The sequence below is a fragment of the Cupressus sempervirens genome, chromosome 10 (genome assembly GCF_028749045.1).
Source record: "Cupressus sempervirens isolate cs-2001-9-10 chromosome 10, ASM2874904v1, whole genome shotgun sequence".
Classification (NCBI taxonomy): domain Eukaryota; kingdom Viridiplantae; phylum Streptophyta; class Pinopsida; order Cupressales; family Cupressaceae; genus Cupressus; species Cupressus sempervirens.
This window is the reverse complement of record NC_143127.1, coordinates 206,584,609-206,604,116: the sequence shown is the minus strand read 5'-3', so window position 1 is coordinate 206,604,116 and position 19,508 is coordinate 206,584,609. Positions and strand designations below refer to the sequence as shown.

General features: G+C 32.8%; 1 pseudogene; it reads left to right on the top strand.

The window, feature by feature from the left end:
- LOC149533354 (fasciclin-like arabinogalactan protein 15) overlaps positions 1 to 18,929 on the top strand; it is a 59,803-nt pseudogene extending 40,874 nt beyond the window's left edge.
- The last annotated feature ends 579 nt before the right edge of the window (positions 18,930 to 19,508 follow it).

The window sequence follows — 19,508 nt, the reverse complement described above, 5'->3', positions numbered from 1 at the left end:
TCTCCCATAGCCTACTCTCTCTCTCACTCTCTCACTCTCGCTCACTCTCTCCCTCTCTACTCTCTCTGCCACCCCCTACTCTCACATTTTCACACTCTCTCACATCCCCTACTCTCTCTCTCTCTCTCTCTCTCTCTCTCTCTATTACACACATTTCCATCCCCCCTCTCTCCCTCTCCCACTCCCTCTCCCATTCCCTACTCTCTCTCTCTCCAATCCCCTACTCTCTCTCCCCCCTCTCCCATTCCCTACTCTCTCTCTCCAATCCCCTACTCTCTCTCAAGCTACTCTCTCTCCCCCCCTCTCCTATTCCCTACTCTCTCTCTTTCACACACATGCACTCCCATCCTCCTCTCTCTCTCTCCCTCTCCCACTCTATCTCCCATTACCTACTCTCTCTCTCCCCCATCCCCTACTCTCAATCTCTCTCCCATCCTATACTCTCTCTCTCTCCCCATCCCCTACTCTCAATCTCTCTCTCCCATCATGTACTCTCTCTACCCACCCTACTCTCTCTCACACTTCATCTCTCTCCCATACCCTACTCTCTCTCTCTCTCTCTCTTACACACATTTCCATTCCCTCCTCTCTCTCCCTCTCCCACTCCCTCTCCCACCACCTACTCTCTCTCTCTCTCCCCCCTCTCCCATCTCCTACTCTCTCTCTTTTACACACCCACACACTCCCATCCCCCCTCTCTCTCCTCTCTCATCCCCTACTCTCTAGATCTCTCACACACACTCCCAACCCCCCTCTCTCTCCCTCTCCCACTCCCTCTTTCATTGCCTACTATCTCTCTCTCTCTCCCTCTCTACTCTCTCTCTCTCTCTCCCCTCTTCCATCCCCTACTCTCTCTCACACTCTCTCCCATGCCCTACTCTCTCTCACAAACACTCCCATCCTCCTCTCTCTCTCCCTCTCTCTCTCCCTCTCCCACTACCTACTCTCTCTTTGCCATCCCATACTCTCAATCTCTCTCTGCCATCCCATACTCTCTCTACCACCCCTACTCACTCTCTCACACTTCCTCTCTCTCCCATCTCATACTCTCCCTTTGGCACCCCTACTCTCTCTCTCACACTTTGTCTCTCTTCCATCCCGTACTCTCTCTGTCACCCCTACTCTCTCTCACTTCCTCTCTCTCCCATCCCCTACTCTCTCTCTCCCCTCTCCCATCCCCTACTCTCTCTCTCTCTCTCTCTCTCTCTCTCTCTCACACACACACACACACACACACACACAACCATCCCCCCCTCTCTTGCTCTTTCTTTGCATCTCTTCTTCCCTCTCTATGCACTATTTAGGTCTCAATAGTGTGTGTACACTATGGCATGCACGCACTTTTGAGACCCAAATTCAAAATGCTTTAAATAGCACATGGGCGCTATAGCGCACGCGTGCTATAGGACATATGTGTTATTCAAACCTTTGCATTCTACCAAGCCTAAGGCTTGGTTTTTCGTTGGAGATCCAACCCAAAGGTTTGGAGTCTATAAACTAGTCTAAGATGTGTTTTGTTGCAAACATACAAAAAATGATTGATTTTTCTTGTGTGCTCTCCTTCAAGATTCCTCATGGTTAATAATAGATAAGATCAGGTTATATGAAATTGTAGGTCTCTGTGTTAGCTATATAACCATATAATTTATTTTTAATTTGAACAATTTAAAGCATTTCATCTATAATTTCTTTTGAATGTATGTCAATTTTCTGTCAAAAACCAACATGTACTAATTGGGCTATAGATTTTAGCTCGTTCATCGAATTTTGCAACAACTTAGTTTTTTAGAAACTAGACTTCATTCTACACACTTTGAAAGAAAGAATTTTTGATTTTAGATTAGTTTTCAATCATTTTAAGGGGGAGCAAATAAATATTTCACATTTTTGGGATGTGTCTAATAAAAAAATACACATTATAAAATTACCCAAAAAATCTAGGATAAACTATATAGTATTAAGTAACTTTTGACCAGAGCGGTCAAAGAATTTCAAAAAAAAAGTTAAAATTTTAGGGGGGCCACACTTTGTACTATGTTATGTTTTTTGGAATAAATAGTACTACTTTATGTGGCCCCCTTTTTTGAGGACCTAAAACTAAATCATTTTGAACAAAAAATTAGTAGTTTAGAAACTAGATTCAAAGGACTACTACTTTTGTTTTTGTCATATCTTAAAATTTTGAGTGTAACTATCTTCAAATTCTTGTTGAAGTTCATAAATTGTTGATTTAAGAAAAAAGGTGTCCAATTATACCCCCTTTTTGGCACCACAACTTGGTGCACTTACCCTTATACATGATAGAAGATTGAATTAGTATACTCTTTGGGTGAATGGGAGAAAGAAAGTATTGTTGTCTTTGATTGAAAGTCAAGATGAGGTTAATTGTACTACTGTTCAAGTTTGTGTGGTCAATAGAAAGAAATTTAAAAAGGAAATAAAGAAGAATCAAATCTATTTTTTCACAATTCTTAGAAGACCAAGTTGTGCTTGTAATAACTGAGTGACGTAAAATAGTGATGACAAAGTGATAGATAGCAATAATTGAGTGATAAAGGTCAATAGTAATGAAGTGATAACAAAAGCTACTAGTATTGACCGAGTGCTAGTAGAAATTGCAAGTTTGTTGAATGAGTATAAAGATATTGTTGCAGAGGATATACTAGATGGTTTACCACTAATAAGAAGTTATTGAATGGATCTAGTTCCTGAAGCTAGTTTTTTGAATAAAGCACCATAAAGATTGACACCTACAGAGAATGAAGAACTTAATTGACAAGTACATGAGTTGTTGTAGAAAGGTTTGATAAGAGAAAGTTTGAGTCCATGTAATGATCTATTGTATTAGCACCTAAGAAGAATGGTTAATGGAGAATGTGTATTGATTCTGGAACTATTAACAAGATCATAGTGAAATATAGGTTTTCTATGCCAATAATGGATGACATAATGGATTGTTTGAGTGGAGAAAAGTATTTTAACAAGATTTATTTGAAGAGTGATTATCATCATATTCGAATAAGAGAACGTGATGAATGGAAGACTATTTTCAAGAAAAAAAGATGGTTTGTATGAATAGTTGGTAATGTCTTTTGGTTTGACTAATGCACCTAGTACTTTCATGAGGTTGATGAATGGAGTTCTCAAGAGATTCTTAGGTAAGTTTGTGATTATTTCTTTGAATGATATTCTAATATTGAAAAAGACTAAGGAAGAACATCTTGAGCATGTTAGAAAAGTATTGCAGAGATTTAAAGAGGAGAAGTTGATTATTAACTTGAAAAGTGTTCCTTTATGCAAGAAGAGATTGTGTATTTGAGATTTGTGATTTCAGATGATGGTTTGAGAATAGACCATGAGAAGGTTAAAGTGGTTTTGGAATGGCCTAAACTTGAGAATGTGGGTCAGGTAAGACCAGTTCATGGTTTGACTAGTTTCTATAGAAAGATTATAAAGAATTTAGCTCTATTTGCAAGCCATGATTGAGACAATGAGAGGAGATAAAAATGATTTTAAGTGGACAAATGGAGCTAATAAGAGTTTTGAGACTTTGAAACAAATAGTTTTTGAGTTACCTATATTTCCTTTGCTTGATTTTAATAAGGTATTTCAAGTTGAATGTGATGCAAGTGGTAGTGCAATAGGAGCTATGTTGAGTCAAGAAGGTAAAACTGTTGCTTTCTTTATTGAGAATTTGAATGATAATAAAATGAAGAATTTTAGGTATGATCAATATTTTTATTCTATTGTTCAAGCTTTGAAGAAGTGAAGACATTATTTTATTTCTAAAGAGTTTATGTTGTATATTGATCATAAAGTTTTTCATTACTTGGGAAGTCCACATGAATTGAATCAGAGATGTATATGAAGTGGGTTGAGTAATTGTAGAGTTTCACATCTGTGATCAATCATAAAAGTGGAGTCACTAACCGAGTTGTTGATGCATTGAGAAGAAGATGTTCTTTGTTGACTAAGATGAAGGTTGAAGTTCTTAGTTTTGATGAAATGAAAGAGTTGTATGATGTTGACACTGATTTTTCTAAGGCATCAAGAGAGTGTAGAGCACCAAATCTATCAGATCACATGAGTAAGTATATTGAGAATTTCATTCAAGAAGGTATGTTGTTCAAAGGAATTCATTTGTGTATACCAAGAGGTTTTATGAAAGTTAATTTGATTAAGAAAAAGCATTGTGGTGGATTGGTTGGACATTTTGGAATTGATAAGACATTGATTTTGTTGAAGGATAAGTATTATTGGCCACAAATGTATAAGGATGTTTAGAAGTTTGTAAGGAGTTGTGGAATTTGTCAAGTTGCAAAAGGAGTAAGTCAGAATACTGGATTGTATACACCTATTTATGTTCTTGAGAAACCTTTGAGTGACATCAATATGTTTTTTGGTCTTGGATTACCTAGGACAACAAGAGGGTATGATTCCATACTTGTTGTTGTGGATAGATTTTCCAAGATAAAATATTTCATACCATGTAAGAAGACACCTGATGTTGTGCATGTTGCTGAGATTTTCTTCAAAAAGATTGTAAGATTGCATGAATTACCAAAAAGTATTATTTCTGATAGAGACAGTAAGTTTGTTGGTTATTTTTGGAGGACTTTGTGGAAGAAGTTGGATACTAAGTTTAGTTCTACATTCCATCCATAGGCTAGTGGACAAACATAGGTTGTGAATAGAAGCTTGGATAATTTGTTGAGGATTTTAGTTGGAGATAAGTCAAGTAATTGGGATATGGTATTGGCACAAGATGAGTTTGCATATAACAATTTAGTGAATAAGAGTACAGGGAAAACACCTTTTGAGATTGTTACTAGAATGTAGCCTAGAGGAATATCTGATTTGAGGGATGTTGTTGATGAAGGAAAGATAAGTGTTGAAGGGGAAGAATTTGTTGATTTTATGAAGTCTTTGCATGAGGAAGTGAAGTTTAAGTTGAAACAAATTAATTAGAAGTATAAGCAGAATGCCGATAAGTCTAGAAGGCATCATGTTTGTGAAGCTAGTGATGAGAAGATGGTTCATTTGAAGAAAGGTAAATCTTCTATTGGAACATTTAGTAAGATGAAGATGAAGAAGTTTGGACCTTGTAAGATCTTGAGGAAGTTTGATAGTGGTAATGCTTATGAAGTTGAGTTTACCTATTGACATGGATAAATCTCCAATATTTAATGTTTCTGATTTGTATAAGTATCACAAGTTAGATGATGAAGTTGTTGTATCAGATGATTATCCTAAGAAGTAGATTGAAGAGGTTGAACATGTATTGGATCAAAGAGTTGGTAGGAGCACAAGAGGAAAATATTACTATGAGTATTTGTTGAAGTGGAAGAATAACATGCATTTCTCAACTGAGTTGGATCCATCTTAGGTTGTAGCACTTGCATGATTCAGGAGAATCGTTTCTTTCAACTCTAGTTGTTTGATGTAGGAGCATCCTAAGTTTCCTTGTAATCTTGCTTTTTTTTTTTCATTCTGACAGTATTAGTCAAGCACACATAGTGTTATCTGAGTACACATAGTATTAACTAAGGTCAACATTAACCGAGTTGTCCAGAGTTGACCGAGTGTTCCTTTATGTGTCAAGTGAACCTGATATTTTTTGAAGCTTAGGTTATTTGATCAAGTTTTTTTTGTGATTGGTTCTTAGTTTGAGCCGACTTATGTATTTAATTTGGATCATAAATTTAATGATAGGATCTTGTCTTAGGATGAGTGTAGACCATTTTGAGGTTGGCCTTTCTATAATATAATGTTCTAGAATCTTCTGTAATCCATTCTAGCAAGTATAAGTAGAGGTACTTGATCGAGTTTAGAGGAAGGATGAGAGAGTCAGAACATATGTTTTTGGAATTACGAATTTGAAGCTAGATTGTAGATCTTGAATTTTTATTTTGTATCTGGTCATAATCTAGAAGGCCTTAAAACTGGGCACATATGTTAATAACTTAATGAGTCAATAAAAAGTCTCTCTCTCTCTCTCTCTCTCTCTCTCTCTCCCCATGGTGTTGTTCTCTTTGTGTTTTCTTTTTGTCTTTTTACTCAACAAGGTGATTAGATAGTTAGGTGCGCCTTTGGCCCTAGTTATTCATTCCCTCTTTGCACCAATGTATTATTCAACAAAAAAACCATTGTAATAAAACCATGGAAGCCTTCAAAGCCATAGCCACAACCAAACAATATATGTGAACAAGCATGAATCCACACATTACATGTCAATCTTCCAACCTTCACAAATGCTCCCTTGGATAACCTATCAAACCTTGTCTTGCTCGACTTTCCTTTTTTGCATTCTTTCCTTTTTGTCTTGTCTCTATAACTACTCTTATGGCCACTTATATAGTAGCAAGTCCCACAAAACCACTAAGTGGTATTACATAACCTATGTGCTACCTAACCTATTGACCTCACATTTAATATTGGATATTTAATTTATTTTCTCCAATATTAAATAATTACATCAAATATTATGACAATATTACAATACAACTCATTAGGTATATTCTATGGGAATCTTTACATGTTGCATGTCCATCTAGGTGCCCCTAGGTGCAACATTACATAATAAAGTAAAATAATATAATCTATAAACAATATTATGCAATGTGTGCAATATACATAATCTCAACAATCTCCCACTTGTATAAATTACATAGGGTCAATCCATAACCACATAAATGAACAAGGAAACAATTTCTTCTATCATATCCACCATCATTGATCAAAGTACACCATGTGCTCTATCCCGATACCTATGACAAACTCAAAGTATCCAACATCTCAAATATGAATGATCCCACCTTCTATTATACTATTTCCACCAGACATACATAGAAGCCATCCAAAGAGGAAGCCACCCAACCTATAACATAAGAATCATAAAATCCTATACCAAATAAAATGTCAAGTACATACACCTAATCCAAAGGTAATCACATGTATTCGGTTTAGCTATTGTTACTTAGAAAAAAAAAAAAAAAATGTATAGGTTCTTCTTAATATTCTTCAAGTAAGCATGAAACTTAATTCAAAAATCAATTTAATAAAATAAAAGATTATATTTATTGTAAGATCTATTAAATCCAATCTTTGTTTATTGTTGTTTATTTTTATTTTTATTTTCTCTTACTATAATTATATTAGTAGTGCGTCAAAAAGGATCCTTCATCTAGAAATGGTAGAGGAAACAAAAATAATAATAATAATAAATTAGTATTAATTTCTTACTAAATATTATATATTTACCAATAATTAGAAAATAAGTGAATCACCTTTGAGGTAATGCTAGCTCATTGATTCCATCTATATAACTATTTAGATTAATAGGTAAATTCTTATTTACATTAATTTTATGACAATGGGTTGTACTAAGTTTATAAGTAGTGAGAGAAGGGTTTGGTCAATGTTTTATTAAGGTTAATTATTTTATTTTAGTATTACTTTTTCCAAATTAAATTCATATTATTATGATGATGAACAAATTTTCCTAGTAATCAGGAAATTATATTAGTATCATTTAGAATAATTTATTTAACATGTTTAAAGTTTATTTATAAAAAATAAAATAAGATCAAACATTATTTTATCAATAAGTCAAGAATAATAAGAGTGTTATGCTTTAGTTGACTCTCTCATAGAAGATACTAGCTTAAAAGTTGAGTCAATTGAAGTTTTTCTCTTTTAAAGGTAACATTTAAATTTTACATTTGTTTATGGACCCATCAATGCCCAGTGTTTCAACACCAGGCTCTGATACCAGAATGTCATGCCCAAAATTTACTATAAAAAAATAACACAACAATTTTTTTATAGTAAATTTTGGGCATGACATTCTGGTATTAGAGCCTGGTGTTGAAACACTGGGCATTGAAGGGTCCATAAACAAATGCAAAATTTAAATGTTACCTTTAAAAGAGAAAAACTTCAATTGACTCAACTTTTAAGCTAGTATCTTCTATGAGAGAGTCAACTAAGCATAACACTCTTATTATTCTTGACTTATTGATAAGATAATGTTTGATCTGTTTTTTTTTTTATAAATAAACTTTAAACATGTTAAATAAATTATTCTAAATGATACTAATATAATTTCCCGATTACTAGGAAAATTTGTTCATCATAATAATAATATGAATTTGATTTGGAAAAAGTAATACTAAAATAAAATAATTAACCTTAATAAAACATTGACCAAACCCTTCTCTCACTACTTATAAACTTAGTACAAGCCATTGTCATAAAATTAATGTAAATAAGAATTTACCTATTAATCTAAATAGTTATATAGATGGAATCAATGACCTAGCATTACCTCAAAGGTGATTCACTTATTTTCTAATTATTGGTAAATATATAATATTTAGTAAGAAATTAATACTAATTTATTATTATTATTATTTTTGTTTCCTCTACCATTTCTAGATGAAGGATCCTTTTTGACGCACTACTAATATAATTATAGTAAGAGAAAATAAAAATAAAAATAAACAACAATAAACAAAGATTGGATTTAATAGATCTTACAATGAATATAATCTTTTATTTTATTAAATTGATTTTTGAATTAAGTTTCATGCTTACTTGAAGAATATTAAGAAGAACCTATACATTTTTTAAATTTTTTTTTCCTTCTAACTAACAATAGCTAAACTTGTATTTCTTCATAAAAGAATACTACTTTAATAGTATGTGTCAAAAATGTCCCTATATGCATTTCACAATGTCACTGCATGTAAGAGAAGTTAGTGACCATAGATTGAACTAGAATGAAGGATTTGTAAAGAAAAAAAAAATAATGTAAGATTTATCTAAGATTTTCCATGCAAGTAAATGAATATAAACAATGTAAGAAAACATTTAAGCTAGAACATTTATGCAATTTAACAACTAAAATGAAAGTATTGAATGAAAATGCAACAAAGCTTTTGAAAGCACAAATGTGGAGTATTGAAATTGACAGAGTTTATTCACTTACAAATTTCATCATCTCAAAGGAGAAGCATAAGTTCCCAATTTATAGAGAAATCCAAAATAAACTAATGGTGTATATCAATTAGATGAATGGTGGAGATTGAGTGAGTGTTCATGTTGGAATGGAAGTTTCCATTTGAGAGAGTTAATTGATTTGTTTCCTTATTCTTTTTTAAAATCACTCAATGTTTCCATTTTTTTTTATAAAAACAAATCAAAAGAAGATTTTGGAGATTTTGTTAAAATTATGTCTCATATTTTGACTATTTAAATTCAAATAATAAATATATGTAGATATTTAAGTCAAATAAGCAATAAATTCATTTTTTATGTAATCTTAGAAAATGTCAAAATTAATATATTAGGAAATTTTAATTAAATTAATTGATTTAGTGGGTTTAATAGCCAAGATGTCGATATTTCATTTATTTATTTATTTTTATAGTGATTTTTGTAGATGAATGATTTTCTACAATTGATATTTAAATCAAGTAGAGTCAATTAGGACTAGAAATGCCCAATAAATTAGGATTTTGTTGATCATTCGAAAGATTAGGAGCAAGTTAGTTTTGAGACCAATTTTGGGTATTATAAATATAAGAGTACAAGGTATCCTATCCATTATATTTAATGGAATATATATATAGTATGCCCTAATTTAACACTAATCCTATAACTAACAACATTAATTATTTATGATTAATTGTACATTTGTGATAGTTATAATTGATTATCATTAATAATAATGTTGAAGGGTCAAGGTGTCATAAAAGTATAGCATTTAAATTAGTGTGGAAAATGATAATAGTTGGAGGGCATAACCATATCAAAACATGATGAAGAGAACTATATAAAATGATATCCTAGATGTGAATACAAGCATAATATTAAGATTTGTTACAATGTAAATAGAAGTGAAAATTGACCTCAAATGATTAATATTAAGGTGGTCATGGAGTACCGAATATATATAGTAGAGGAATTATCATCTTTTTATAGGGGCTACGATACTAAACAATAATCCATTCGTGACACCATTGTGTGGTATAGTCAAAATTGCAAGTGTCAAGAAGTGATATTCCTATATTAGATATAGGATGTAATCGATAGTTGGAATCCTTAGTATGATTGCTACTTATCACACTATCATATGGAACTCTTGACTTGAGTAGATATTAATCATCTAGGAGTTATGATCTCAGTGTACATGTTGGATAAGCTGGATGATTACTTATTTAGGCACATCCATTTGGACACAATTCAAATTGGGAATCTAGGTTTCAAAAAGAATTACATGTTACTTTATAAATATCATGCTTACCCTCATGAATAGGATGTTAAATTAAATCATTGATAAAGGATATTTCTATAGCAAGGTTGCATAAGCATATGTTCCTTTCTGATATCAACTATTAGCAAAGTCTAGTTTCAATACTAGGTGCCTAACCCATTATGTTTCAACATATGCAATAAATGACAACTTGGTGTAAGATGTATTAGTACACCCAATTAAACCACGATCTATGGATGAAGCACTTAGAGACATAGGAGATATGAGACTTATTACTAAGCCATTAGTTCCATAAAGCACACATTTATCCTCTTCAACATCAAGGAACCTTGGTACAGCCACATCATGCTTGTGAAATTGTTCCCATTGTGCAATTTTTGTTTTGCTTACTGACAATTTGACACTTATTATTTTTCTAGGTTTTTTGATTGTTCCCATTGTGCCTCAGGGACATGTCTTGTGTTATTTGGGATTTACCAATGTGGCCACATCTATGTTGTTTTCGGTAAAATTGTTCCTTTTGATACTTTTGAGGCAATTTTGTGTGAATTGTGTGAGTAAGAATATTATTGAAATGGCCATACCAAGGAGGATCCTTGACAAACCATCTAGAAAATTAATGTACCTGTAAAATTTGTGATTATCCATTGTAAAGCTGCTACACAAGATTTCTAAGACACCACCCTTTGTATGTCATAATTATGGGATATGGACCAACCTCTTTTACCATAGGTATATAATGTATGTTAAATTGGTTAAGCCCATAGATGCATGTTATGTTGAAGACCCTAAGCAAGGACATAATAAATTTAACAGTTAGACCTTAGCAAAGTAAAGCTTTGGATTACTTGGCACCAACAATAGAATACTCGAGTGGGTTAGCTCTAGTAAATACAACCTAGGCAATAACACAACATTGACACCTAGTTGATGAACTCCAGGAGGAGGTTCATGCCTAGGGGGGGATGATGTGAGGCCTCACCCGATCTATCATAGTACCAATGAGATAATTGTATTGCGGTGATTTTAATCCTATGTATTGATACACTTTTGAGACTGTAGGGTTATGTTATTTTGATATCTGCATTTTGATAATCTGCAATTACTTATGCATATTATGACCTAATTGATGCATTTAATGATTCTATTCACGTTTTAAGCTATTGACATTTCTTTAATATAAATTGAATGGTAGAAATGCTTGTAATGTAAGAATGTAATGTTTAAAGTGGAAATTAGAGTAAAAAGATAAATTTTGTTATGCATTGAAACCTAACCCGCATACCTAGGGATTCAATAGTTGTGGATTCAAAATCTTGTTGCAATGATAAAAATAGACTATGAAGCTATTCAAAATATTAAATTGACCATGTTATGATAAGTAAAGTTTGATGTTATAGTATTTTGAGCATTTTAAATGGAAATTATTAGAAAAAGTAATTTAATTAAAAAGAATGAAGTATGGAACTCAAATGTCGAATGTGATATGTCAGTTTTGATATTTTAATATTTTGAAGGTTATATTTGAAATGATTAAGAAAGGGAAAGTTAATTTGAGATGATGAAATATATGCAAGTCTAATGTTGAATGAGATAGTGATTATTTCACTTATGTACTTATTGTTTACATGATTTTCTTGGACTACTGATGCTTGAGTTTAGTGTGCAGGAATTTGACCATGGGTTTAAAGGGGAATTAAGGCTCAAACTACTACAAACATGACATAGCCAAGGTTGAATCAATGGAAATGATTCAAACCTCATTGTAATGTGTTTTATTTCGAATATGTGAATTGTATGTGTGTGTAGTAGCCTAGTTCATGTATTATTGTAAAACAAGTCATTTATAATGTAATGTGATATTTTGTGTGTGTCACTTGACACTTGTGTTGTCCTTATGGAGATGCCATGTCATTTAGGGTTTGTCAAGAAGAAACCTAACCCCGATGAAGAACCCAAGTTAACTTCACATAGAAAAAAATGGCATGAGGAGTCTCAATCAAAGGAAATTCGAATTTGGACTTGCCTAGGGTTTTTAGGGGTCATTAGGTGGTCCCAAAGTGCCTTTTATGTGAGAATAAGTTATCCATATGATAGTACAACAAGTTAGGGGCCTAATTTTGATCATGTGAGTGCCTAGATAGCCTAGGGAGCCCCTTTACCCATGCATTCTTCCATCAATTCGAATTTGGAGTTGTCATATCTATCTTCTCTCATGCTTTCCACTATGTTAAAAATAGAAAAGTTAGAGGAGACAAGTTTGTAAGAAGTAGTGGCTTAGTGTTTTTGCTATTATAAGTTAGTGGGAAGGCTTTATTAGAGAGTCTTGGCCAAACTAGTGGGTGTCTACCCACTCTCTAATTTTAGAGACAACTAAGTTTTGGAGGGAGATCAAGGGAGCTCTACTACAACTATCCTTACCCTAGCTTGGACCAAGGTTGGTGGCTCAAACATGTTCTTTTATTCCTTTTCTTTAGTATGGATAAGAAAATCTACAAGTGTGAAAAGTTATCAATGGAGTATGCATTGCATTGTCAATCTTGTGTTATGAGCTTGTCATTATGTTGGGAAGAAGTGAATGTGTTTTATACTTTTGGAGATCCTTGCTTGGTTTTGTTTTGTTGTTCTTCATTTGTTTTGTTGTGGTTTCTAGTTTGAATGTGAGTGTTGATTTTCATTATGGGTGTGAAGGCTTCACTCACCCTTGGGAGGGCAGAAAAGCCTTGGGTGAAGGGCACAAGTTGGGCTTAACATTGCAGGTGAGAAAGAAATCTTTTTCTTTTACCTCATGATGAGGTTTGTTATTATCATGGAGCATGGGCTCCATCATGTCCATGAATCTTGTTGTTGGGAGGTATAAGGAGGTTTGGTGGATGAGGAGAAGATGGTTGTTTTGAAGGCCTTGAGAGGTAATGCAGTGGCAATATGTTGTTTATGTTGTGGTGGCCTTGAGAGGCAAAATGCATTGGCAATATGATATTTATGTTGTTAAAATTTCTCCTCCTTGAAGAGCCCACCTTCACCCAATGTTTTATGATTCCAATGGTGAATCATTGTGCAAGCCATGGAAGGGTGTTGATTATGTTTTGTGTGATGTATGTGTGTGTAACCTGGTTTGAGCCTTGTTCCCCTAGCATGGGGGTGGTCTCTTTGGAGGCCTATGGTTTGGTGGAAAGCACCCATGGTCCTTGTTGTTTTCTTTGTGATGCATTTGCATATTTGTGCCCAAGGGAGCAATGGAGACAACTTGGAATGATCACCTTGCAAATTGATGTTTGGATGAGAAAACTTGACATTTTGCCCCTCCCTTGTGAAGGAGGATTCACTAGCTTGTTCATGTTCTCAATGATCATGATGATCAGTGTTCATGTTACTCATTGTTACCTAATGTATATGTAGAGGAAATAATGGAAAATGTTGTATATGTATGTTCCTTGTTAAGGTATGATCATGAGTTATGGAAGAGTAGAATACCTTGGCATCATTGTTCCATTGGATAATTGTAGAAGGAATATGTCAGTTGGTAATGTTGTTAAAAGAAAAGAAAACTACTTCCTATTGTATTTAGTTGTGATTATGGAATCAATTAGAAAATTGTATACTATTGTTCTTGTATGGAAACATTAATTGTGAAGGAAGACATGTTGAAATCTGATGCACAAGTTTCTGCACATATGAACTTTTCTTGTTAGTTAAAGCCAAACCTCACAAGGACTTTACATAGGATAATCCTTGTAACATTATGCAAGGTAGATTTAGAAAAAGTCATTGTAAGTTTCACAATTAGAGATTTGATGTAATTTTGGAGAAGATTAAGTAATGAGACATTCTTTCTTATTATAAACATTTCATAGATTATTGTGAGGAAGTTTTCTTTTCTGTTGATATAGTTGTCTCAATTTGAAGCATAAGTGATAGGCTTGTAAAATCCTATGTTATCACAAGAAAGCATTATATTGTTAATGGAACATTGTATATGCATGGTAGATAATGATATTAAGAAAATTATCAGATTATGATTTAAATGGAAAGAAAATTAAATCTAATAACTAAGATGCAAATATGGGTGAAAAATAAGTTAAAACTGGAAGTGTGCATTTTATTCTCTGGAAATTTGATGGGAGAGAAGAAAATAACCCACATCAAGTTGCTATTACAGAGCAATATAATAATAGGAAGCATATTCTCAAGACAATCATTTTAATGATTGGACAATATATAGTATTAATAGATATAAAAGTATGTCATCTTCAAATTTTGTTATTGGGAGCAAGAAACTCGTGAGCAAAGTCAACATAGAAAGGACATCTTAAAAAGAAGAAATAAATTAATAAAAAGGGAAACATTGTCTATTTTCGAACTTGACTTGTTTCACTTCACATCTTAATTTCCATGCTGCAGTAGTCTGATCGCCTAGGAAGGTGCAATGCCTCTGCCCAAGATATGGAGGGGACCACGTACTCCTCTAGGCACCTAGGCAATTCGAAAGGAAGGCATTTTTTTTTTTTTTAAATCGAGTTGGAAAGTGTTGGGAAGAGGGAAGTCACATGACTTCCACCTCTCCACGTTATCTTGTCTCCCACAACGCCTCAAACATAGGCGTTGACTTATGTGGGAAGTGTAAGAGTGCTAGGTTAGTAACATAGGATGGTTAGTGTACTAGGTTAGTATAGAGTTAAATAAGCAGTGTATTTGGTGGGTTGTAAAATGTTTTGTAGTTATTTTATGAGGTTAGACATTAGCTTTAAGTATGTCTTAAATTGTAGTAGCATACTAGGTAGTAAATGCATGTTATTTATAGAATCTTATTTTTATAATTGGAATTTTAAATTGTAGATAGGATTAGTTAGTAATATTGAAGGTGTAATGATGATGACTTTAGTTAAGAATTAATTTAGTGTAATTTCTTTTTAGTTACTATGGTATGTGTGTGGGTGTTGATATTTTTACGATAGCAAAGTAAGTTGGTTAGGTTGCGATGGTTACTTTATATTAGTGGGTACTTTTGGTTTTATATTTGTTCTTAGAAAGAATTGGATATAGTTGGCTAAAGGCATTTGGTGATAGGATTCATCACAAAATTTGTTAGGTTATTATTACCCGTGATCTTATCTTTCATTGATCTAGCTCTTAAAGCAAGTTGTTATAGATTCTAATATTGAAGATAGTAAATATCCAACATGATGTTGGATCTCAGGGTGTGATTTGAGACATTGATGTGGCACACCATCAATCCAAAATACACATCTCTCAAAAATTAATAGTGAAATTAGAAAGAAAACTTTAATAAAATGAGTAATGGAAATTATAAAATAAATTAAGATGATAAAAGAAAACAAGCATATTAACTTCAAATAAATGCATTGTTAGAAGATGTCATAGAATTCTTAATTAAAGATTGATCTATATTACCTAGGGGTTTAACAGTATTGTTATTGAATTAAAATATTAAATAGTAAAACAAAAGTATTCCTTTAGCCATGCCCTGATAATTTCTACATAGTATGTAGAAAGCATGATTTCATGACGTAAATCTGAAACATCGTAGAACAATTGAAAAATAAATAAAAGTATAGTAAGTATGACAATTATTTTGGAGACAAATATTTAAACATCCTCAGTACATACCTGAAATTAATATGAGAGGATGATAGTTTTAAGGGACACTATGCAAATCCTTAGTAATGATGTTTGGGTTAAGTATAGGAATGTTATTAAAACTAACTTTAAAGACGTTAGGAGCAAATGGCTTCTAAATTAAAATAGAATGTATAATAAAAAGGGTAGTTAGTATTAATTGGTCGATAAGATGTTTTAGGTTAGAATATGTTAGAGTTTAAAGCTAGTTAGTTTTGAATATTTGGTAGTGTTATATTGAATGGTGAGGTATTCCTTAGGAAGCAAAAAAAAAAAAAGAGAATTTTTTTTTTAAAAAATTGTTGTGTTATTTTTTTATAGTAAATTTTGGGCATGACACCTATACCAAATAAAATGTCAAGCATATACACCTAATCCAAAGGTAATCACATGTATTTGTAGTTGTAAAAAATCCATAGCTGAAATAGCATCCACAACAAGTGCCAACCCATCCAACTATCCATATCTCCAAAGGTATACCAAGTGAATCTCACATCATCAACATATACAATCTAAAAGCTACAATCACAAGCCTCGAGAGAAATACCTACCACATATATACTAAGAAGCTCTCACTACAAACAATAATTTCAAATATGTAACATTTCCACTCACAACATCTCAAAGAAGTGAATCCATGTAGTGTCAAGGACATCCACAAAACATAAATCAATAATTTGCATGAATAACTCCCATAACAAGTCTCTAATGCTCTCCCAAGTTCTTCATAACCAACAAAGGAAAGAGATAAATAATAACCATGCCATCTCTCATATAACATACATGAACACAAACTAGTAATCATAATCTCTAACCAATCTCAAATCTAATTTAAGTGAAATTGAACATCCATGAAGATAATTGAGACCAAAGACAAATCATGCAAATCATAACATGTATCATGTCCTTCTATAAACACCTCTAGATGTAGATTGTGTCAAGTAAGATCTTCTCCATAAAACCTCGAACCAAGAAGCCACAACAACACCCAAACCATACCATATAACTAATCATGGATGTAAGCCTCTAACATGAAGATCAAACTCATAACAATTCCTACACCAAGGAATAACCATTCCTAATCCAAGGAATATGCCCAATATAAAACCATCTCCCAGACTCAACCAACATAACAACATATGCACATGGAGATAAAAAATACTAAACCATCTCTCAAATGAACCTTTTAGAACTTGTCATGCCCAAAATCTACATGGGCAAAAACACAACTACATTTTTTTTAAAGATAGAACTTAAGATTTCACATAAGGATCTATACATTGTCAGCTAGGTTATCGAAGACTAGTAGTTCATAATACATAACCGTTATGTTTATAAGGTTGCAACATACTTTTAATTCTTTAAATAAATTGATCCTTACTAGGTTGGTTGAAGGTTCATCTCTATTTGACATCAAAAATTAGGGGAGTAGTTTTGTTGATACAACATCATAATTAGATGAATAGAAATTCAACTCCTTTAAGCTCTCGATGTTATATATATTAGGGTTTATTAGTTGTCATGTCATGGCATTCAACTCGGTATGTTGAACTCTACATCTAGGGTAGGGTCATTCTTGTTGATTAAACTCAAGTAACCTAACTTTTTGTCCTTTACCATTTAGTTGACCTAATTTATACCTTTTTAGCTCCTAATAATTACATTTACTAATAACTTTTATTAATCATTTTTATGGTTACAATTTTGTAGTCTTACCTAATATGTGTCTTACAATATAATTCACCATATGACAATTCGACCACCAATATAGATTTTAGTCCCTAAGTTCCACCATTAATTATTTTCATGCTAATCATGACCCATCAACCCCTAAACATCATATCTTATTAACATTCAAATTTTCATTTCATTTTTTAAAAAAACCAATACGAGATTCTACCTTAAATGAATATTCCATCCCATGTGAAATGTGTTAACATTATATCTTCACTTCTAAAAGTCAATTATTTCTTACAACAACTAAACTTCATACATTATCATACATTATATTATTTAATTACAATTAGTCATGTTATTATATGCATGCAATTTCTTTTCTCACTTAAATACTCTACACATTCTCCTAACCTACTAAATTAATTAATACTATATCCCACCCTATTCATATCAACATGAAAAATGTATATTACCTATTTAACTCCATTCCTTCTAATATCCTATGATACCTGCTCATCACCTTCCTTACTTTAATTAGCCGATAGGCTATTATAGGTGGGCTTTTCATAGAAACCTGTCTATTTGGAAAACCAAGCAATATTTATCTACCCAATAAATTTAGGTAACCAGACATTATAGGTGGTATTTATCTACTCAATAAATTCATGCTTTGGAGGCCTCACTCAAGCAAGCTTTCAGAGGTTTCTACTCAAGCTGGGCAACATGATGCTCCTGCAAAGGTTGCTACAGTTCCATGTGTTGCCTCGCAAGCTCATGGCAGCTATGTTGCTGCTTGCCATGGCCAATTTCAAAACCCTATCTTTCAATTTCCTCCAACTGTGGATGTTCAAAAATATCCTCAAGGTAGGGTTTATTTTAGTCACGATGTCAGATTTGATTGTGAGATTTGATGGAGTTGTTCATAGCATCGATGACTTTCTACTTTTGAAGATCATTTAGCAAGCTTTCTCGCAGTGGAAGAAGAAGTGCCCTTATGAAGAAGAATCATATTATTTTTCTCAAGCCCCTGGTTCTATGGACAGGCACTGAATGAGGAGTACCTTTAGATTTTCTCCACTTGATGCTAAAGAGGATCTCCATCTTTTAGCAGCTTCTACTGCTCGGAGACTTGATTATTTTGCTTCCTTTGGATCTGTAGAAAATTATGTAATGGACTGCTAGGGTCTCTGTTTGAGTACAAAGATACAGTTAAATGGTAGATTTTCTTGTGAATATGACATCTTTAGCCTCTGATCTTGCCAGGCTTGTTAGGGAAGGGTACCGCTTGATGATTTTGGCACCCTCCAATGAAGCCTTTACAGAGCTTGCAGAGATGTAACAACAATACACACAATTACAGAGCAAGAAAAAAATTCACTAAAAAATAATATCTAAAAGAAAGTAGGACAATAAATATTTCTCTTTCTAAATATGAAGAGATAGAAAGGAAGAACAATTTCAGGAAGCATGAAGAGCAGAATGCGAAGATAAGTAGAGCAGAGCGAAGTTGGAGATAACTTCATTACCGAGGTTTTATTGTGAGATCTAAGGTTTGATATTTGGATCCAAGGTTTGTGACTTGGTCTACAAGGTCTGATAGTGTTTGGTCTGGTTGACAGGGATACGATGCAATTTTTTGATTAATGCATATGTACACATACCTGATGTAAGCTATGAATGTTGTTTTTTACCATATTTCTACTACATCTTATATTTATTATGTTGTGGGAATTGATTATATTTATTCTAAATGAAATTGTTTTAATTCAATCTAAATAATGTATAAAGTTATTATATTATATTATTAGTTGTATATCATTTTAAATTAAAAGTATATTTTTTAGAAGTGGGTAGGATTATATTATATTTCTAAATAAAATATTAGATTAGTAGCAGAGTTCCTTTAGAATTAATTATA